The 24,717-nt window shown below is 39.8% G+C and overlaps 1 pseudogene; it reads right to left on the reverse strand.

Annotated features, from left to right (window-relative positions):
- Positions 1 to 284: 284 nt before the first annotated feature.
- LOC114286924 (uncharacterized) lies at positions 285 to 11,500 on the reverse strand (annotated as a pseudogene).
- Positions 11,501 to 24,717: the final 13,217 nt, after the last annotated feature.

Below are 24,717 nucleotides of genomic sequence, written 5' to 3' on the forward strand. Positions count from 1 at the left end.
ACAGTTTAAACTGTCGCTAAAGATTTGAACTACGATATATATGCTACAAATTAACTCGTTGCTAATAAAATATAAGGAAATGATAATTACATTAGTGACGGTTTATTATTGTCGCAATAAAATTATTTTCATAAAATCAATATATATTTTATTAATTCATTCCCTGTACAAATTATTAATATTTTCTAAAATAAAATACATCCACACCCAAACACATCCACATTCACATTCACATTCACATCTACAAAATCATATGTCTATATGTACCCCTTAACAATTTTCAACTAAATATTCTTTACAAAGGATACGTAAAAGTCAATGGGCAGGAAATTTGCCCAAAGAGAATTGTCAATTATAGCAATTTTTGCAAGATCAACACCTAAAACTGTTAAGTCCTCGGTGTAACTTCCATCTGAAAAAATGCATGATTCACGATATGCTCGACGAGAGATAAGTTTTCTATCTGGATCCATTATATCCAGAAGCTGTTCTGCATAGATGCTTTGACTGGCTGTGAACACCACAATTTCAAACATCTCAGCAACCCTCTCTAGGAACATCTGAAGGTAATGCCTCTGTTTTACATAGACTCTGTGCTCTTTCATGTTGAAAAAGACTGGAAAACTAAAATCCGCATCTTCACAATGTTCCAACGTAGAGTGGACAAGTGTTTTAGCACAAGTGATAGCTAGTGTGACCAACCTTTGGAAGCATCAACTTATGTAAAAATTCTTTAAAATGATTCATAGAAATACAAGTACACCCGAAGTTGAAAGTTCAGTATAGGTGTGAATCATAAATATTATACTAACATAACCAAGAAATAAACTAGATAAGATAAAATGAAATAATATCAAGATTAATAGTAACAAATCAAAGGAGTTCAATTTTCTTACCATCCAAATCCAGTACTAGGGTAGTGGACTGCATTTTTTGTGTTTCATTTAGCAATGTAGTGGGGTGAAAATTTGGCACCACATCTGGTAGGTCAAGTAGATTTCTGATAAACATGTGTGGATCAAAGCACTCTAATTGATCTGAACCAAAGTAGGGGTTCACATCAGGTTCCTCATTGCAGGATCTCAACTGATGGATTGCAAGATACAAGCTTAAATCATCTGAATCTATAATGGTGTCCTTACATGTTCTGCCATCATGATCGCCACCTGCCTCCATGGTATCCTCAAGAAAAGGTTGTATCATGTATTCCTTAGCCACATCAAAAAATGTACTTGGCACATCAAATTTGTAATCAATCAAGCAACTAGCTTCTGTGATGTCATCATAAATTGAGTTGCCTTCAATGGGTAAGCCTGCAACAATCATGTCAGAAATGTAGAAATTTGAGACAATGCAAGTTTGATATTCACTAGAGCTTTTGTTGTTATCATCACTGTCATCAGCTCCCAAAATCGATGGATCAAGATCTTCGTTACTCCCTGCATAGAGATAAGAGGAAGGTAAGGCTTATTTAGACAATGTCAATCCATTTTTGGCATGACCAATTCAAAACTGAACGTGAATCTTCTGCTTTGCGCTGTCATATGCAGAAGATGGTTTATGTTTCCAAACCCAAGACATGTGATTGAAATATTTTATAAAAACATAATCCAATAAGAAAAATCTATGTTGTTTGACATTCTTTACAAACATGTGCAAAGATTTATACTCTCATCTCCAACAAAGAACTCTTCATGGATCAAGCAAAATTTCATCATTATTCATTCAAGTGACACATTAATGTGTCGTTTGGTAACACTTACGTTTTCAGTTTTCAGTTTATATTTACAAAAATTTTAAAAACTCAAACAAAAACTTGTTTGGGAAATTTTTGATTTATAAATCAGTGGTCTCAGTTTATAAATTTGGCCAAAAAATGTAAACTCAAAAAATGTGTTTCCGTTTTCAGTTTTCAGTTTTTTTTTTTTTTTTTTACCACCCAACACTAGCCACCACCCGCCACCATATTCCACCACCGTTTTCTGCCACCACCACCCACCACCCAACCCCCACCACCACCTGCCACCACCACTCACCACCCACCTGCCACCACCACCCACTAGCTGCCCACCAGCCACCACCACCACCACCCACCCCCCGCCACCGCCACCACCACCATCATCTTCTACCACACACCTACCATCCACCTACCACCACCCACCACCCGCCACTACCATCTATCCGCCTGCCACCACCACCCACCACCTACTCGCCACCACCACTCACCACTCACCTGTCACCACCATCAACCACCCGCTACCACCAACCACCTGCCACCCACCCGCCACCACCACCACTACCACCTACCTGCCATCCACCCGCCACCACCACCCACCACCCACCTGCCACCACCACCCACCACCCGCCACCACCACCACCCACTCGCCACCACCACCCACCACCCACCTGCCACCCACCCGCCACCACCACCCACCCGTCACCACCACCTACCACCCACCACCACCATCACCCACCACCCACCTGCCACCACTACCCACCACCCATCTGCTACCACCACCCGCCACCACCACGCACTCGCCACCACCCACCACCCACCACTGTTACCCACCCACCCACCACCACCACCACCCGCCACCACCACCCACCCGCCACCACCCACTACCACCCGTCATCCACCACCCACCTGCCACCACTATCCACCCACCCGTCACCACTTTCCACCACCGTCTTCCGCCCCCACCACCCGCCACTTGCGACCACTTTCCTCCACCATCTTCCACCACTACCACCCACCCACCCGCCACTTGCCACCACTTTCCACCACCGTCTTCTGCCACCATCACCCACCACATGCCACCATTTTCCACCACCGTCTTCCGCCACCACCACCCGCCATCATTTTCCACCACCGTCTTCTTTCGCCACCACTCGTCACCACCCGCCACCACTTGCCATTTCTCACTCTTTTTTATATTTTAAAACATTTTTTCTAAACCAAATGCGTTTGTAGTTTATGTTTTTCTAAAAATAAACAAAAAATAAACAAAAACCTGTTTATAAAATTTTTGTAAATATAAACTGAAAACGTAAACGTTACCAAGCAAGCCCTAAATAAGTTGGGAATGCAAGTGATAAAGAATTAAACTGGTGTGCAAGCAACAAACGAAATGAGTTTGAATGTAATGCAGGCATTGGGAGTCTAGTAATTGCTTTTTGGTGATCTTCCAAAACAAAATGTGTAGCTTCATTGTTATGCCCATCTTATAATTTTCACACTGGTCGAGGGTATTGTAATTTTTTTTAAATATGTGAACCCAATCTCTTTGAAGTGCCTTTTAATGAACGAAATTTTGAATTATGGGGAATGATAGCTGATCAATATTGTATTCAAAACCAAAAGAAAGAAACAAATAATTCACTTCAGATACATACACACCATTTTTTGGAAACATGAAGCAGTGACTTCCAACATTTTCATTTCCACCTTTTTTAGGAGGAATGAAGCAACACTCGAACAAAATTTCTCAAAAAACTTCATCTTCATGTCAAAAAGTACACATGCTCTAGCAACAAATCTCTAATTTAAGATAAAAAAAATAATTCCCAAGATACCAAAAACAGAAAAATTCTAAACTATACCTGCATCATTGTTGATCTCTGGTTCACCGTGAACTTCATTTGACTCCAAAGTTGGTGAAAAAAATTGTCTCCAAGTTTGATGCACAGGTTGGTGGTGTAGAATCCTGCAATCAACCATCATTTGTCACACATAACTATGATAACGTTCTAGGAATACCTTGTCAGACTTTTGAAAGATGGGGAACAGTTCGAGTAGCAAAAACAAGAAATAAAGCGCTGAATATTTTTCAATCTAATTATCTGTTCTAATTTATCAACAAACCAATTGGCAATCTACATAGGCCCATCTGGCCACCAAAGTTCATATTCTGCAAAACTCTCCAACTTCAGTTGATAGAAGGAAATAATGACTCCAACGGAATCCATGAGAAAATTAAGAAAATAAGAGAATGGCTCTCAATATGCGAATCTGACTAAAGAAAGAAAAAAGATTGGTGACAGTATGGAAAGACATTAGGACATTGAAAGCCTCAGTAAGAAGTATGTTTAAAATCTCAATTTCAAAAGCTAAATTTAAAAAAAAAAGAAAAAAAAAACACGCACACGCACACACACACACACACACACACACACATATTTTACAATTGGCGCATTGTTACCATTGGAAGCAGTTCTTAGCATTCAATCAACTCCTATCATGTTAGCACTTCCCTCTAAAACCACTAAAATTCTTCGATATCATGTTTGACTTCTGGCATACATAGAGACCATTCTTTTTCTCTTAAACACCCCACAGTTGACTTGGTCTTCATTTTTAATGATGACATTTGATCTGTTCTTGTTATATGTAGCACAATCTTCAATTGAGTACATTAGTGGGAAACAAAACCCCCCTAAACAATCAATACAGCCGCAAGATATTGTCATGAAAACAACTAGGATAAGAAATTAATAGTAGACACATCAATACATGTAGAGCAACTACTATAGAATATACTAAGAGACACATGAATCAGAAAGACAGGCAATGTAAATTGAATAGTGATAGTATATATGCATCGATGGGAATGAAAAATTTTTTAGAGCAACCACAATTCATTTAAAGAAAACTAAGATGTAGGTCAACAACCCACCACATACAGTATTTATATAAGTGAAATAACATAGAAGCAGATTGAGCATTGACAGTTTGACTCAGCTACAAACGCTATCATGGTAAACTGTGTAATTTACCTTACGACTACAAGGACCCACACTTCAATTCATTAAAGATTTTGTGGTTCTAAGAAAAAAAGTCCTTTTTTTCTTATAAATAAATATCATAGCACCCCTTGATTCAATACTCATATTTTGGTCAGTTCATAATAGTTGGCTGTTATTCATAAAGCAAAAGGCCATATTCTTCATTGAAATTGCTCAATCTAGTACTTTGCGACAATTTTGAATTCTGATGCCATACACTACTCATACCCTTATGAATGTAGCATCAACTAGTATTATATGGGTGACATATGTCCCAATCTGAAAGTATAATCAATGTAGACCTATTCAGTCATCCCTCTGAATTCAAATATTGCCCGTCTCATTAGGTTAAAAAATTCCCATTCTAAGAACAAAACGGCGGATACAAACAGTGGGCCAAATGGCTAGGTAAACAACGTTCCTTTTAGCCGTTCTTTGATGTCAGCTATTTATTAATGGAACAGTAATATTCCTATTTTGAGAACAAAATGGTAGATCTTGACTAGTTTGACCCTCATGCACTGCACTCGTGGGGGTCGTGAGACTTGAATACCAAAATCTTAACTCAATAGTCCTAGGATACCCATCACATTTCCCCATCTTTCTGTCAAACTTATTGTTAGAATTGCATCACACAATCATGGAAAGCTTTAAAGCTAGTGAAAATGATCTTTACCTTGTTCTTTGTTAAAATTGAAATATTGCCTAATCATAGAAGGCTTTACCACTATTTTTTTTTAACCAAAACTGTAACTCCAAAATGAGAAACTTACTTCAATTTTAAAGCCCTTCTGGACCAACTAAAATCTATAAATAGAAACCTAATAACATTACCCAACTACTAGCCATGGGCAACCAAAAACAACCCATGTCCAGCAAGTTTGAAAATATACCAAAATACTCTCAACTCTTTAAACATATTTCACACGTATAAACTGACAACCAATAGCAAACTTTCTTAAAGAATAATTGACTAAAAAACAACTATGCAATTTCTGGAATGCCCCCTCCCCCCCCCCCCCTCAAATAATTGTTCCAAATCAAGGGCTGGGGCTTGGAAGCAACTCTTCTATGCCTTTTCTACATCTTACAAGGGAATAGCCACTAATCACTTAAAAAGGACAATCATATAACTAGGGACTATAAAATTTAACATCAAATAAATTAACAGACTCCATCTACAAACCATTCAAAGGATCACAAACAAACAAACCCATACCTACCTACATATAAATAGACACACAGACATGTATATATGTATATATATATAGAGAGAGAGAAAGAGAGAGAGAGAGAGAGAGAGAGAGAGAGAGAAAGAGAAGCTACCAGACAGAAGTAACGTGGCCTAGAATAGGGCACACCAAATTGCAATGGGCTAAGAATGAACCCCTGTGTAACAAAATCAGCTTTTGCCAATATCTCAATCATTATTCTATGCGTATCAGATGTTTGCAACATATACACATGAAAAAAGGGAGAGAAAAAGAATGATGCTGTCTCAATAAAGTTTGGTTATTAATCAAAGAGAGATAGATAGATAGATAGATAGATAGATAGAGAGAGAGAGAGAGAGAGAGAGAGAGAAGATAAAGCAAGAGAGCAAGAAACAAAAAAGAAGTGTTAATAATATATATGTAAAGGGAACTGAATTTATTTATTGAGATAAAAGTTTTCTATACAAACCTCAAACCGTACAACATTCTCCACAAATATCATGAGAGAGGAGGCTGAGAAGTTTTTGGTATAAGTTCAAGAATTTTGAGAAAAAAAGATGCCCAAGCATCAGCTGAGCCCTTTTGAAGACCTAAATAATAACAGTTTGAGAACACTTTGCCAATCAAAATGAAATTAACAAGCAAAGAAGAGAATAATTTTACCTTGCCGAGTATAAGACTGACAAGGAGGAGAAAGAAGCCATACATGAGCATGATAGCTGTCAAGATCAGTAGCACTCAGGGTTTGAATGTTACCCTAAACTCAGCAAAAATGTAATATTGACCATAACACATTTTAGATAAGCTCTAATAAAGAACTGGTCAAATGCGATCATGGGTAATCAGTATTTCTTAGCAGCCAAGGGTTAAACAACAAATTAATGCTTAATGGTGGAAAACCCATAATCCTCCATGTAGTTGCCAAGATAAATGGATATTTCATTTTTTTTCTTTTTTTTTTAAATTAAGAGAAAAATAAATAAATAAATAAAAGGCTGGAACCTAGGCATATACTGACAGATGATTCAAGGTTCGAATGGGTGCCACTTTCCCTACTTAGCCCAAGGGAGGGGTGCCCCTTCACAAATTTGTGAAAGAGTGAAGACGGATTAAATAAAAATAAATCAATGCAAAGGACTTCCAAACAGGTCACCAAAACTTTTAAATTTTAACATAGTAAAACATGAACGGCTTAGACAATAGCCAAAAGTAAAAAATAGATGATGATATGAGTTCCTTTGACAGATGATGACTTGGCTTAGACAATAGGCAAAAGTAAAAAACAGATGATGATGTGAGTTTCTCAATTAGACACGTACCCTGTACTCAGCTGCAACCATTTGACCTGTTGGCTACTCAAATGGCTTCTTCTTCATCAATCAACACTTTCTCATTCAACTCCCAACTAGACCTTCACAATCCCAAACCCCTAAAACACATGACTATGTTCAAAGCCCTCAGACCATATAACCCAATACACATACCCAAACTACTCTCTCTCTCTCTCTTCTCTAACCTCCAACCCATATCCCATCTTCACATGTCTCTCAAACCTCATCATCATCTCCACAGTTTTTACTCTCAACTTCCCATTCTTCCAAAACCCACTTAAATTCTCTCACCCCTCAAAACATTTTCCATCTTTTGCATTGAAAATATTGCAGTTTTGCTTGTATGTATAAATGAAAAGCACACACATTCATCAAAAAAATAGAAATAGACAGGTGAAGAGCACGCACATTCATCAAACACATTCACAGCACTTTGAATCAACCAATCAACCCTTCACACCCTCTCTCCTCTCTCTCTCAATCTCTAATCTTTGCACCGCTTTCTAGGGTTCCAAACCCCACACTCATACTTGCATAGACAAAAATGAAGTATCACTTTTCTCCAATTCAACACGAGATTTAATTGTGAAATTGTTGCATAATGCGTTGGATTAAAACTAGTGTTTAGCGTTGGTTTATTTATTTTTATTTAGTTAAATCCAATGAAGAGGGTTTGATTCCAATGAAGGAAAAAGAAGAGAAAAAGAGGAGAGGACAACAGAGGAGAGATATACCTGGATGTTGGAAAGAGAATCGGTTGGAAGTTGCCACTGTTGCTGCTACAAACAGTTTGTAAGGGTAACACGCGAGAGAGAGAACGAGAGAGAGAGATTGTAAAGGTCTGTGCGAGCGAGTGTGAGAGGAAAGAAAATGAGAGGAGAGGAGGGTTACCTAGAACTCTTCCCACGCTGGTGTTGTTGGAGCTGCGAGAGGTGATATCCATGTACTGACCGAGATCGAGGGCGAGATCGAGAGAGAGTGGGCAGTGATGTTGGCTTGGTGAAGGTAGATCAATAAACTGATGCCGGTGAGAGTGAACTCGTAGATGAAAGATGGAGAGAGAGAGAGAGAGCTAGAAGATGGAAGATGGAAAGCGAGAGAGGGAAAAACAAAAGTATCAGGGTGCTAAGCGTTTGACAAATTTGGGACTTTTGGATGTTTTGTGGTTATTAGCAACGGCACAATGCTGCCCATCACAAAACATATATATATATTCACGTCAGGTGGAAAGAATCGTCTTAAAAAATGAGCCTTTTGCGACAGCGATAGGTTTTCTGTCGCAAAAACCATTGAACATATGCTTCCTTCTTTTTGAGATAGAAATTACCATCGCAATAAGTGACTATTAGCGACGGAATACTAACCATCACAAAAAGTTCCGTGTCATATACCCCTTTTTCTAGTAGTGTAGTGTATTCTTGTTGTCTTTTAACAAATATTTTTTAATTAGATTTCTTACAAATAAACAATAAAAAATTTCCCACCAGTGTTTAGGCATCTGACTTAAAAATCAGATGCCTTTTGGAAAAATAGAGCCACCTGATATATTGATGTTTGCACTATTTTGTTTGCAGACTTCTCTCAAGAACACAAACCATGAATTAAAGAAGAGTTCTGATCACATGAAATTCACAAACAGTGAATCTCACATTCTAAACAACTGATTTGAAAACTATGCACACCCTTCTGGCAAATCTATGACTTAATTGGCCATGCGCCTTGTCCTCACCAATATAATTTAATAAATGTGTCCTTATCACCAACAAACATACAAATTCTTAGACTTAGCCCATCAATGGATTTATCAACAATTTTTCTTATATATTTTTTTTACTAGGTTGACTCTAAAATAGTTTGAAAAAAAAAAAAAAAAAAGACACTATCATAGATAGGAGTGGGCATTGACCTATTGGCTTGCCCAACCCGCCCAACCCAACCTTATTTTTTTAGGACTTAAAAAGGCTAGTTTGGCCCGTAAGGCTAGTGTGAACCAATATTTTATGCCCATTTAATAAATGGGCCGAATGTATTCAAATGTGTAGCCCTGCTCAACCCGAAAATAATATATTTAATATTTTACTATATTATTATATATTATATAATATATTAAACAATATATAAGTCACTCTACTTCAACCTATATATCCAAAACAGCTTTACAAATCATTTATGAAATATTTTGTATCAAGTGAGACCACGTTGTGATATGCCACTGTCTACTGAAGAAATGATACTACAAACTTCTAACACACCTCAAAAAATCAACTTCCAATATTTTGGTATTTGCATAACAACATAGAACAAGAAAAGCTTATTCATCACAAAATTATTAAGAATTTCAAGCTAGCATTGCATGACATCGAAATTGGCATGAGCAGTTCTGCAAATGCAAGGCAATTGTACCAAATCTTGGTTGCGTGTTGCATCTCAAGCCCTCTTTTTCCTACCCAATGCAGGGACTCTGGCGTTCATTTTAGTCTGGCGAGAGCATGGTAACAAGCCGCGCAAAATAGCTAAGATTGCAAAACCAAGGAAAGGTAAGTACATCATCATCAACACATTCGTGATTCTGGAAGACAATATCAGCTCCGCTAATACAACAACCTGAAGCATGAATAAAATCAAAAAAGATTCAAATACCAATTTCGGACTATAATGTTTGCTAAATCTACTTTATTAATCATTATTACATTCATCCATGTCCTATAATTTGTAAAAAAAAAAAAAAATTCAACCTTAAGCAAGATTTGATTGTAACTGAATACATCAGGAATCAGAACAGTAATCCTTAATAACCAAAACTGAGCTGCATTAGTGGCTTATCCGTTTTTTAAATTTATGCAAAACCATAACCACAAAGCACTTATTGGTAGGAGTTTGGACTTTCTGAAATGCAAGATTATGATATCTTTGTTCCTTGTTCAAAGCCACCGTAAAATAATATAAATCATATAGTATATACATTTGAACTTAAAATTCAAAGAAATGGCTAGCCATAAATCTGACTTTGCCAATTATTACATGCAAGTCATTGGAATTTAATAGAGATAAATGCATTTTCACATCTTCATAACTGAAACAGCTAGGGAAATAGTGGTTTCTACTTAAAAGTCTTGCCTATATTCCACTTGCATATATAATCACTGAAATTATAAACTAAATTTACTTTCATGATCAAGACATAAAGAAATCATTACAAAAATTAAAAAACATTAAATAAAATCTCAAGTTATCATATCAAATAAAGCTAAACCAACAACAAGAACAAACCAGTAAAATCTTACTCTTCTGGTACTTTTAGAAGCAAAATTATTTAATTGAACTTACATAATCTATAATGCCCCTTTAATTTAGATTAGATTGTGAATTTAGATTTATTGGACCATATCCTTATTTTTTAGCCTAGTAATAGTATAAGATTTGAAATTATTGTATTTCATTCTAGGATACCACCAAATTGATGTATTTAAGCCCTGCACCAATAAAATAGAGACAAATTTGGACCTAATAATCACCAAACCAGGTCAATTTAAATCATGTGTCATGTGTACTTGGTCCAATGTTTGGATCATAATTTATAAAGAACAAAATAAGATCATAAAGTGAAAAAATCTAAACATATTTTAATCTCTCTTTCATTTTTTATAAAATCCATGCATAACATCTTCTTTACCAATTCAATTTTGTGAAATTTGTGAATTAATTTTTTATTTTTTTTGGAGTCAAATGCTATCCTTCATACTATGCCAAGTGAAATCCACCTCTTGAATTGCAATCCAATAAATTATACAAATTTTTCCCGAGAACCAAGCAAGAAATGAAAAGAAAAAGGAAAAAGGAAAATACCATTCCAGTAAAAACAGAGACTTCATAGACTAGGCAAGTAGAATTGAACCAGGGCTTCCCTCCCACAAGAATAGCATAGAGATTTACAATGGCAAGTGGCCACTGGAAGAGAAGCTCAAGCCACATAAGCCCAACAAAGAAAGAAGGCTTTTCAATGAGCAAGTAATCACCGTACTCGCTTGTGAACCAGAGATTGAGGTCAACGAGGAAGTTTGGGAAGAACTTAGAAGGAAAGCACACTTGTGCATCGAAAGCTGGAGCCGCTAAAATCACCACCAAGAAGAAGAATAATAGAACTATATCTATTAGCTTAATCAAAACCCCCATCTCTCTCTCTCTCTCTCTCTGGTTTTTGTTTTCTGCTTTTTGATGTGAAGATCAAGTTTATTGTTATGTTATACAAGAGGAAGAGGGGATCTTGGTCTTTGAAAGTTCAGCAGAGTTCTTTTTGTTAGTAAAATAAAATACAATGTACTTTTTTTTATTATTATTATTTTAAGATAGGCATAAAATGTACTTGTTTACTATTTATTTTTATAGTGAAAAATATATATTATGTAAATAAAGAGAAATTTTGGTATACACACTTGGAAAAATTAGTCTAAAGTTCTTGTCTCATTTTTAGTAATGCAAGAGATCTACAATATTATTTTGTGTTGTCTATGGTCCCTCAACCCAACACTCATATATCACAGAGACATTTGACATACCAAAGAGTTGCTCTTTCCCCACGCCTCTCTCTCTCCCTACAACACTTTCTTTCTCTATCTCTCTCTACACAGACTATGTTGATCCTCTCTTTCTCGCCTCACAGATACGTCTTCTTCACCATAACTAGGGTTTCTTCATCATCTTTAGTCTCCTCGTCTTCCAAGCTTAGCTTTATCTCTTGCTCATTGCATCTTCGATCGAGCATTCACAATTTTCCGTGCTTCGTGCTTTGCTACTCTTCGAAGGCTAGAGGAATGGTGGAGATGGTGCAGGACAAGGAGTCTGCGGTGGCCGTCGCTGCCTAAAGCTCCGCGGCAGATCTCGACCGAAAATAATTAGAAAATAATTGATGGGTATGTGAAGAATTGTTGCCAGAGTTGCACAGATTGTTGCAGGTGAGTTTATAGATTGTGTTCTATAGCGATCCCGGGTTTACCCTTGTTGTACAGTGATCCGGACATGTGTCCGTGGTTGAGGGTAGTTGTTTATTATCTTGTTTGCATCCTTTTTACTTTGTATTTGAGTTATAGGATGTGTTGGGCAGGTTTGTTACAGGTTGGTTGAGTTTAGAAACCAAAACTAGTTGCCCAGATTTTGACCTGTCCGCTCGAGCAGGGGTGTTGGCGCTCGAGCGGGGATTGCACCCATCCAGTTTTTTTTCTGTGCAGTGTTGGACGCTCGAGCGTGGTATTGGCCACTCGAGCGGGGTTACGTGAGTGCCGCTCGAGCGGGGAGTTGGGAGCTCGAGCAGAGACCTGGTTCTGCAGAAGTTCTGGAGTGTGTATTCGCCGCACGAGCGGGATTGTTGGCGCTCGAGCGGGAGTCTGTGAGTTACACTCGAGCGGAGTGTTTTACGCTCGAGCGGGCCGACTGGGTTTTAGTTCCGTGTTTTGACTTTTCAAGTCACTTTTTCACTTCCTCTTCTCTCTCCTACTTCTCCAAAAACACCATTGTTGAGCCTCTCACTCTAGAACTCTACCTTCTCTCTAGGTTTTGATCTAATAGGAGTGATTTGCTCACCTTTGGCCTTTACAAAAAGGTTGTTGATCGTCGAGGGCTATATTTTAATCTGAAAATTTCGAGTTTTGGAGCACGTTGGGTTTTGTCATCTTCTCCTTTGAGGCTCCGAATTTGAGGTAGGGATATCCTACTCCTCTCTATGGATTTTGTCTTTAAATTTTGGTATTTTGAGATGTTGGGGTTGGTTTGGTAATTTGGTGAAAGTTTGGGGCTTTTGTGCTATTTTACAAAAGTTGAGGTTTTATTCATAATAAACCTAGATGCATGTTTGGCATAGAGTAATGGAATAAATGTTGAATCATTGATGAAAATGGGACCTAAGGGTTGTAATGTTAATTATGGAAAATGACCTAATTACATTGTTTGATTAATTGGGATAATTAATTGTGAGAAATGAGGAAATGAAATGTTGATTGAATATCCATTTGTGCATTTATTTTCTGTTTAGAAATAACTGCTTTGGGCTATCGGTGGAGGATAGTCGTGATTGTTGTAGACAATGCATGATGATTAGGCAAACGAAAACTAATCAATGGAATGTGTCATGAAATCTGACGATTGATAGAATACATTAACTACATGTATTGAGTGATTGTATATAGAACCAATGTGTTTGTATACGTTATGCGTAGAGGAGGAGATGGGGGATGTACTCCGCGGTTTAGGGGAAGATGGGGGATGTACCTCTAAACCAGATAGTGTTGGGAGAAGATAGGAGATGAACTCCGTAGATACAGCTCATATGCTTGTCTAGTAAAGTGAAGATAGAGCTCATATGCTTATCTTTGTGAAGTGTGGATATAGCTTATATGCTTATCTGTGGATATTGTTGTTATACATATCTGTTGTAGAATGTGGATATAGCTTATTTGCTTATCTGAGAATGTGGATATTGTTGTTATACATATCTGTTGAGAATGTGGCTAGTGCTTATATGCCTATCCGTTGAAAAAGGGAAAATGAAAAGTAACTTGGACTCATTAGTCGTATGACATAAATATGTGATTTATGTGAATGTATCAGTGTTGGCCATCTATCAATTGCTAATCTTTTAGTCATTGTTCATGGTTGGTTTAGTGTATTTCTACTGGGCTGTGGCTCACCCTATATGGGAATATCATTTTCAGGTACAGGTAGCATGCCACCTCCAAGGACATAGCTTGGGAGGCTAGAGGCGGACATACTTTTGTCGTTATCTTTTTGATGTATTACATGTAATTTCAAGCCAAGGGCTTTATGTGTAAACGAGTTAGAACTATTTTGTTGTAACCAAGTGTTAACTTGGAAAGCTGTAAGCCTGTAAGGCATTTTGCTTTTGTTGTTAACATGTAATACCTTTGTATGAAACTCTGATGTATAAAAGAATGTGGTTATTTTAATATGTCAATGCATGTCTTATTTGATGGGTTTAATGTTTTTATTTTGAGGACGTTACAACTTGGTATCAGAGCGTACCGAGTTCGAATACTTTGGGTACGTGGGAAGTGATCAGGATCACAATGGGTTTGTCTCGCTTGATAGAGACTTAGATGCAGTATCATATGCTATATGCTTAATTGATAACATGCTTATGTGACTATGTGGGTATGGGATTTAATTTCTAGGATGTTGATTGGATCCTTGGGTTTCTGGGAGTCTTGTTGGAAAAGCACTTGATCAATGCTGTTTCTAACCAGAACTCTAGTAACGCCTCGGGACTGTCATTATCCGGAAATGAAAATTCGTAAGTGCTTATGTGTTTATGTGCTTATGTGGAGTGAATTACAGTTGTCCATGCATTAGGACGTGAGTGTTTAGTTTTGGCACATTTGTGAATGTGCTAACGTCCTGTTTTACCTTTATCAGGATGTCAGGACGAGGAAGAGGTGCTAGGCGTGGTAGACCTGCGAGGCAGGAAGTACCGTTACCGGGTGAGATTCCGGTAGTGCAGGAGGGAGTTGGCCAGGCCAATGTGGCTGAGCCAGCAGGTCAGCAGGCTATGGGTGCCTTGGCCAGAGAGATAGCAGGAGCTTTGGGTATTCTTAGAGCTGGGAATCAGGCAGCCGAGGCAGGGCCTTCCTTCTTGAAGAGGGAGTTTTTCCGGTCTAATCCGGATGAGTTTATCGGGGATCCGAAGGAGCCACTGAAGGCTGATGAGTGGCTAGAGCAAATGAGTAAGACGTTCGAGATGCTTGGCATCGAGGACGGAGCACTGAAAGTGACCTTGGCATCCTTCCAACTGAAGGGAGATGCGGGTCAATGGTGGAAGTACGAGAAGGCTCGTGTTGGTGGTACTTGGGAGGCGTTTGTAAATGCTTTTCAGGAGAGGTTTTTGTCTGCGACAGCTAGGGAGAAGCTGAGGGACTAGTTTAGCCGACTTAATCAGCAGGGCTTGTCAGTGGCCGAGTTTGAGGCTACTTTTACCAGTCTGTCCAAGTTTGCACATGAACTGGTGGCGTCCGAAGAACGCCGTTGCTATGAGTTTGAGCGGAAGTTGAGGCGGGGCCTCAAGCTGAGAGTTGGTGGGTCTTACATCCGAGAGTATAGACACCTGGTAGATGTTGCAGCTCATATGGAAATTATGATGCAGGAGGAGGATGAGGGGCAGAGAGGATCCAAGAGGAGCCAGGATGGCCAGGGTGATGGCAGGAGGCAGAGGGGTTCTAACCCTCAGCAGTCGTAGGGTGGTGTTGCTAGATCGACCTTCCCAGTGCCGAGTGCAGGCTCCGGGAGAGGTGGTCAGGGGGATTTCACCTGTTACAAGTGTGGCCAATTGGGTCACAAGGTTTCTGTTTGCCCGCTGAAGGGTGGAGGTCAGAGAGCTGCTTCTTCTTCAGCTAGACAGCAGAGTCAGAGTTTGGGCAGGGGGCAGCCCTTGTCTTGTTATCAGTGTGGACAGCCTGGGCACCTGAAGAGGTTTTCCCACAGTTAAGTGCCACTTCGGGAGCGTCTGGTTCCAGGCAGACGCAGGGTTTTCAGCCAGCTCAGTCTGTGCAGGCCTCGAGGGCCAATCCGGGAGCTTCGTCATCCCGGTCTGTACAGCAATCTTTTGCTCCGAGAGGTGAGCAGGTAGACCAGGGGCATACGGGGCGCGTGTATGCTGTTACCGCGCAGGATTTGGTACCGGCTCCATCGGTAGTGAGAGGTACTTTTCTGTTTTGCAACTCGGTTGCTAATGTGTTGGTAGACATGGGTGCATCTCATTCTTTTGTATCTGCTGCATTTGCATCTGTTTTGGAATTGGAGTTAGCACAGTTAGCATCTCCTATTTGTGTGGTGTCACCTCTTGGTGGTGAGTTGATCCTGAAACAGGGTGTTAGAGGCTGTGATATAGAGGTCGCCGACTATAGGCTTCCTTTTCCGTTTGTTGTCATGCCCATGAAGGGCTTTGATGTTATTTTGGGTATGGACTGGCTATCGTCATACCGGGCTGCTATCGATTGCTACCGCCAGAGGGTCACGTTATGTACCTTGAGCGGGGAGTGGTTCCATTTCTTGGGAGACCGGGTTGGTTGTGTGTTGCCACCGGGGTATGATTCGCGAGGGCGAAGTGAGCTTAGTAGTCTACTTGCCAGCTTTGAGAGTGGTGAGGGTGGTAAGACCCAGCTTGTGTTGCCGAGGGTGGTTTGTGAGTATTCGGATGTCTTTCCCGAAGATCTTGTTAGTTTGCCACCTCACCGAGAGATAGAGTTCTCTATTGATTTAGTGCCTGGCACGGCGCCGATTTCTATGGCACCTTACCGTTTTGCTCCAGCAGAGTTGGTTGAGTTGAAAGTTCAGCTCCAGGAATTGCTAGATAAGGGTTTTGTTCGCCCTAGTGTTTCACCGTGGGGAGCGCCGGCCCTCTTTGTTAAAAAGAAAGATGGTGCCTTGAGATTGTGTATAGACTACCGGAAGTTGAATCGGGCTACGGTTAAGAATAAGTATCCTATGCTCCGTATAGATGACTTGTTTGACCAGTTGAAGGGTTCCCGTTGTTTCTCTAAGATAGACTTGAGATCGGGTTACCACCAGTTGAGGGTCAGGGAAGAAGATATTCCGGAAACGGCATTCCGTACGCGGTATGGCCATTATGAGTTTCTGGTGATGCCATTTGGGCTTACCAATGCACCGGCAGTCTTTATGGACTTGATGAACCGGATTTTCTGGGAGTTCTTAGACCGATTTGTGGTCGTCTTCGTGGACGACATCCTTATCTACTCGCCTTCAGAGGAGGAGCACGAGGAATACTTGAGAGTGGTGCTTGAGTTGCTTAGAGCCCATAGGCTGTATGCCAAGTTTGGGAAGTGTGAATTCTGGCTGAGGGAAGTCAAATTCTTCGGCCACGTGGTATCCGGGGAATGGGTGTCTGTTGATGCATCCAAGGTTGAGGCAGTGCAAGATTGGGCATAGCCTAAGAGTGTGTTTGAGATCTGCAGTTTTCTGGGATTAGCTGGGTATTACCGTCGGTTTGTGAAAGATTTCTCCAAGTTAGCGTCACCGTTGACTAGACTGACTCGGAAGGGAGTCACGTTTGTGTGGAGTGAGACGTGTGAAAAGTCGTTCCAAGAGCTGAAAGTTAGATTGACCACCGCTCCGGTGTTGATTATTCCGGAGAGAGGGTTGGGTTATGCGGTTTATTGCGATGCTTCGCGAGAGGGTTTGGGTTGTGTGTTGATGCAAGAAGGGAAAGTGGTAGCTTATGGCTCACGTCAGTTGAAAATACACGAGAAGAATTACCCTACACACGACCTAGAGTTAGTGGCTGTGATCTTTGCCTTGAAAATATGGAGGCACTACCTTTATGGTGAGAAGTTCGAGGTGTTCTCGGACCACAAGAGTTTGAAGTATCTGTTTACACAGAGAGACTTGAATTTGAGGCAGAGGAGGTGGATGGAGTTCATCGAGGATTATGATTTTGAGTTGCACTATCATCCGGGAAAGGCCAATGTTGTGGCTGATGCCCTTAGTAGGAAATCCATTAGTGATGTAGCTTGTATAGCCATCCGGGAATGGGAGATGTTGGGAGCACTTGGCGAGTTTGATTTGCTACTGGGCGAATCTGTTGAGGCTGCGGCCTTGTTTTCTGTTGTTGCGCAGCCTACACTTGTGACTAGAGTGTTAGAGGCACAGAGAGGTGACCTCGAGGTAGAATTCCTCCGAGAGAAGATCTCCAATGGGAAAGTTGAGAAGGGTTTGACGGTGTATCCCGACTTGAGTGTGAGATACCGAGACCGTTTGTTTGTACCGGAGTCTTGCCGAGAGGAAGTACTCCGAGAGTTTCACCATTCGCGCCTTGCGGTGCATCCGGGAGGTACTAAGATGTATCAGGATTTGGGTCGCCAGTTTTGGTGGCGGGGTATGAAGAGAGATGTGGCGGTTTTCGTATCGAAGTGCCTTACTTGCCAGCAAGTGAAGGCCGAGCATCAGAGGCCAGCGGGTTTGTTGCAACCCTTGCCTATTGCCGAGTGGAAGTGGGAGCATGTCACTATGGACTTCGTTGTAGGTCTTCCGAGGACTCAGCGGGGTAGTGATGCTATTTGGGTGGTTGTAGACTGGTTGACTAAGTCGGCGCACTTTATTCCTATGCGCGTGAGAGATTCGGTAGATCATCTTGCCGATTTGTATATTCGGGACATAGTGAGATTGCATGGGGTCCCAGTGACGATCGTCTCAGATAGAGATCCTCGTTTTACTGCTAGGTTGTGGCAGAGCTTGCAGAGTGCCTTGGGCACTAAGTTGACCTTTAGTACGGCCTATCATCCTCAGACTGACGGGCAGTCCGAGCGTACTATTCAGATCCTCGAGGATATGCTTCGGGGTTGTGTCCTGGACTTCAGTGGGACGTGGGAGAGGCACTTGCCATTGGTAGAGTTTGCCTACAACAACAGTTTCAGTCTAGCATCGGTATGGCACCGTTTGAGGCCTTATATGGCCGACCGTGTAGGTCTCCAGTTTGTTGGGCCGAGGTGGGTGATGCACCTTTGTTGGGTCCGGAGTTGGTTAGGGAGACAACGGAGAAAGTTGAGCTTATCCGTAGGAGGCTTGTTACAGCCCAGAGTCGACAAAAGAGTTATGCCGACCGTAGAAGGAGACCTTTGGCGTTTGAGGTAGGTGATCATGTCTTTCTGAAGATATCACCTAGACGAGGCCTGATGAGGTTTGGGAAGAGTGGGAAGTTATCCCCTCGGTTTATTGGTCCTTTTGAGATCCTTGAGAGAATTGGTGAGGTTGCTTATCGGTTAGCCTTACTGCCGCAGTTGTCCGGAGTGCATGACGTGTTTCATGTGAGTATGCTTCGGAAGTATGAGCCAGATCCATCACATGTGTTGGATTGGACCGATTTAGAGGTAGATGAGGATGCCTCGTATGAGGAGAGACCGATTCGGGTCTTGGATAGGCGGGATCAGGTCCTGCGTGGCAAGACCATTCCTTTGGTGAAAGTCTTGTGGAAACATCACGGAGTGGAGGAAGCCACTTGGGAACGTGAGTTGGAAGTCCGAGAGAAATATCCGGACTTGTTTGTTGATATGTAATCTTGTATTTAAATTTTGAACTATTGTTGAACTTAAGAGCTTTTATATATGTCTTAAGTTGTGAAACATTGAAAATGTTTTGGTTTACTGGAAGTATGTTTTGGAACTTGCCTCATATGGAAGTTGAATGTAACATTATATATGTTGAATATATTGTCGAAATTGGAAAGGAAATACGTAATGTTGATGCATGTTGAAGGAACATATGTTGTTTACATATTGTGAAATGCCCCTTGTTAAAGGGATGGAATGACCGGTAATGGGTCGAATTGTTGAATGTTAAGATGTAACATTGTTTAAAATGGAGAAAAACTTGTTTTTGAAAACTTGTGCCTAATTTCGGGGACGAAATTCTTTAAGGGGGGGAGGTTATAGCGATCCCGGGTTTACCCTTGTTGTACAGTGATCCGGACATGTATCCGTGGTTGAGGGTAGTTGTTTATTATCTTGTTTGCATCCTTTTTACTTCGTATTTGAGTTATAGGATGTGTTGGGCAGGTTTGTTACAGGTTGGTTGAGTTTAGAAACCAAAACTAGTTGCCCAGATTTTGACCTGTCCGCTCGAGCGGGGGTGTTGGCGCTCGAGCGGGGATTGCACCCATCCAGTTTTTTTTCTGTGTAGTGTTGGACGCTCGAGCGTGGTATTGGCCGCTCGAGCGGGGTTACGTGAGTGCCGCTCGAGCGGGGAGTTGGGAGCTCGAGCGGAGACCTGGTTCTGCAGAAGTTCTGGGAGTGTGTATTCGCCGCTCGTGCGGGATTGTTGGCGCTCGAGCGGGAGTCTATGAGTTACGCTCGAGCGGGCCGACTGGGTTTTAGTTCCGTGTTTTCACTTTTCAAGTCACTTTTTCACTTCCTCTTCTCTCTCCTACTTCTCCAAAAACACCATTGTTGAGCCTCTCACTCTAGAACTCTACCTTCTCTCTAGGTTTTGATATAATAGGAGTGATTTGCTCACCTTTGGCCTTTACAAAAAGGTTGTTGATCGTCGAGGGCTATATTTTAATCTGAAAATTTCGAGTTTTGGAGCACGTTGGGTTTTGTCATCTTCTCCTTTGAGGCTCCGAATTTGAGGTAGGGATATCCTACTCCTCTCTATGGATTTTGTCTTTAAATTTTGGTATTTTGAGATGTTGGGGTTGGTTTGGTAATTTGGTGAAAGTTTGGGGCTTTTGTGCTATTTTACAAAAGTTGGGGTTTTATTCATAATAAACCTAGATGCATGTTTGGCATAGAGTAATGGAATAAATGTTGAATCATTGATGAAAATGGGACCTAAGGGTTGTAATGTTAATTATGGAAAATGACCTAATTACATTGTTTGATTAATTGGGATAATTAATTGTGAGAAATGAGGAAATGAAATGTTGATTGAATATCCATTTGTGCATTTATTTCTGTTTAGAAATAACTGCTTTGGGCTATCGGTGGAGGATAGTCGTGATTGTTGTAGACAATGCATGATGATTAGGCAAACGAAAACTAATCAATGGAATGTGTCATGAAATCTGACGATTGATAGAATACATTAACTACATGTATTGAGTAATTGTATATAGAACCAATGTGTTTGTATACGTTATGTGTAGAGGAGGAGATGGGGGATGTACTCCGCGGTTTAGGGGAAGATGGGGGATGTACCTCTAAACCAGATAGTGTTGGGAGAAGATAGGGGATGAACTCCGTAGATACAGCTCATATGCTTGTCATATGCTTATCTTTGTGAAGTGTGGATATAGCTTATATGCTTATCTATGGATATTGTTGTTATACATATCTGTTGTAGAATGTGGATATAGCTTATTTGCTTATCTGAGAATGTGGATATTGTTGTTATACATATCTGCTGAGAATGTGGCTAGTGCTTATATGCCTATCCGTTGAAAAAGGGAAAATGAAAAGTAACTTGGACTCATTAGTCGTATGACATAAATATGTGATTTATGTGAATGTATCAGTGTTGGCCATCTATCAATTGCTAATCTTTTAGTCATTGTTCATGGTTGGTTTAGTGTATTTCTACTGGGCTGTGGCTCACCCTATATGGGAATATCATTTTCAGGTACAGGTAGCATGCCACCTCCAAGGACGTAGCTTGGGAGGCTAGAGGCGGACATACTTTTGTCGTTATCTTTTTGATGTATTACATGTAATTTCAAGCCAAGGGCTTTATGTGTAAACGAGTTAGAACTCTTTTGTTGTAACCAAGTGTTAACTTGGAAAGCTGTAAGCCTGTAAGGCATTTTGCTTTTGTTGTTAACATGTAATACCTTTGTATGAAACTCTGATGTATAAAAGAATGTGGTTATTTTAATATGTCAATGCATGTCTTATTTGATGGGTTTAATGTTATTATTTTGAGGACGTTACATGTTCGAAGATAGATTCGTAATGGGTGAATAATAGAATGAGCTAAGAGGTTTGGAAGTGAATACAGAAGGTATGATTGGGCTTTTGAAGCTATAGACTCATCTTGACTACAGAAAAGTAGAATTGTCTTCATGAGTTCTTTTGGATTTAATTATAAGGATGATTCTCTGTTCTTTCATCTCATATTTCTCTACAATTAATTAGGTTTCTTTCATCCCTCTGTTTTTTCCCCATCCAAACTATAATCTTGATTTTTCTTCTTTTTAGCAGAGAAATTTTTTGGATTGAACCCAGAAAAATTCTTTCGAAAATGAGAGAAATTCTCTGAAAATCCAAAGAAAATCTCGAGAAAATCTTGATTTGCACATCATGATTAGGAAGGCAATCCAGAGAAAATCTCTAGACTAAAATTCAGAGAATTTTTCTAGCCTTCCCAGAATAGAGAAATTCTCTGGATATATATATATATTGGTGGTTGTTGTTGCTTATTTGGGTCATCGATTTGTGTATTGCACATCGTGATTGGGAAGACAGAGAAATTTTCTGGTTTGAACCCAGAGAAATTCTTGCGAAAACCAAAGAACTTCTCTGGAAATCTAAAGAAAATCTGTAGACTGGAATCTAGAGAGTTTCTGTCCTTCCCAGAATTCTCTAGGAAGTCCAGAAAAATCAGAGAAAATTACGTACTAAAGGGAATAATTTTCTCTAGCTAGTGAGATAAGGTATTGGAGCTTGAGATTGTGAAGAATTTTGAGAAAGAGGTGATTTTCTCTATGAAGGAATTCTTTAGGAAGAAATTCCCAGATTAATTCTCTTGGAAGTCCAGAATTTCTCTGGAGAGTATGAAGTCCAAAGAAGATTTCTTTGGAAAGAATTTCTCTGGGATGTCCAAAGAAATCCTCTGGATCAAATTTTCTCCAGATCGATGTTGAGGGACCTTAGATATTATGAAAATATTAGCTGTCCTTTATGCTATAAAATCTTAATGCCAAGGACCATAAAAAAAATTCCCCACACACTTCAATCATATACACTCCTAAGCTATGTCATTTTTTTTAGTCATCATTAATTTTTTTTTAATTATTACTTATGAGATTTTTTTATTATCCCTCATGTGTTTTTAAGTTATAACTTTTTTTTTTTTTTAGTTATGACTCAGAAAGTATGAAATTATATCATTTTCTTCATTAGTTATAAGGTACATATGGTACATACCATTTGAAAGGTGTGTACCATAATCTTTCCCATATATAAGGGTCATTTATTTATAAATCTTTCTTCACTTATTTATATTTCACTTAATCTAAATTATTTTTTTATATTCTAATAAATTATATGAGTGATATAGTTGTCAAAATAGCTTTGATAATAACAAGGTGAAACACGCATTAATATTCACATTGATAGTATGAATGTTCTGTGATGTGAACATTCACACTATCTAATATGAATGTTTATATCACCAAATTACTAAGAGTTTAAAAAAATATTTATAGCGATCCCGGTACTTCCGGTTGTTATTGAACTGTAATCCGGGCTTGGTTCCGTAGATTTGTTGTTGTCTTATCCTCTTTTCTATCCCTTACTCTTTATCTTAGAGTTTTGGGTTGTGTTGGACTTGTTGGGAATAAGTTGGTGATGTTTTAAAACTTAGAAATCCTTGCCCAGTTTTTGGTCCCTCCGCTCGAGCGGCTCTTTTGACGCTCGAGCGGGACTCTGTTGTTGCTTGTCCGCTCGAGTGGGGGTGTTGGCGCTCGAGCGGGGAAATCACCCATCCAGTATTTCGTCTGCAGTGGTATACGCTCGAGCGGGGGAGTTTGACGCTCGAGCGGGCACTATGTCTGTAAAAGTTCTGGGAGCGTGCATCCGCCGCTCGAGCGGGGGATTGGATGCTCGAGCGGGGATCTGTGAGTGACGCTCGAGCGGGGAGTTCGACGCTCGAGCGGGGCGACTTTTATATAAAGCCGAGATCCGACCTTTTTGTTCACTTTTTGATTTCCTTTCTCTCTCTTACTTTTCTGAAAAAGCCATTGGGAGCACCTCACTCTAAAACCTAACTTCTCTCTTAGGATTGATCTAGCTAGAGTGTTTTTCTCACCTTAGGCCTTTGTAAGAAGTGTGTTGATCGTCGAGGGCTTCGTTGTGATCCAAGAAATTTGGGATTTGGAGCACTTTGATTTCGGGTCATCTTCTCCTTTTGAGTTCTCCATTTGAGGTAAGGATTCTCCTTGTTCTTTTTCAATACTCCGTCTATAGATAGACATGTGGTAATTTTTGTATTGCATGAAAATTGTATCAAGTTGGATTTGTTTGAAAATCATGAAATAAACCTAGGGTTGGTTGTGTAGAGAATGGGTTGGCTTCATTGATTGTTGTCTTGGCTAAAATAAATATAAATTAGCATGTTGTAGTTAAATGAAGAAAAGCCCTAAATTATATTTTGGTTGAGTAAATTAAAATGGGGTTTTGTTGACCATTGTGTGCAAATCTCTTTTGTCAAAATGAGTGTGGTAAGGGTGTTAATACCTAAAGGATTAACCATGGCTTTGGAGTTGATTTTATGGAAACAAGATTAGTGGAGTTGATTTTGTGATAACAAAAAGGAAATGGAATCGTTTTTGTGAAAATGAGGGAAGTGTTTTCGAAATAAGTTTGAGAATTGGATTGTTGTATCTTGAGTGTTGAACACACATGTAGAAGTCGTATCTTTAACTATCATGTTAATATTGTTGTTGGGTTTATGATTCATGATATTTGAGTCTCTTAATAGATGTACTAACTATATGCATCTAGAGGTTTTGTCCTTGGTCATCGGTGGAGGATGACACGGTTGTGTAGAATTGTCGAGTTTGCATTTTGCCATTGATTAATTGAACATCGTATGTGATGAAGTGCTAGATACATTATATATATGTATATTTGCTCGGAAGGAGATGGTCATGTGTTCTTATG

The sequence above is a fragment of the Camellia sinensis genome, chromosome 7 (assembly GCF_055761805.1).
Source record: "Camellia sinensis isolate YWXY chromosome 7, ASM5576180v1, whole genome shotgun sequence".
NCBI lineage: Eukaryota > Viridiplantae > Streptophyta > Magnoliopsida > Ericales > Theaceae > Camellia > Camellia sinensis.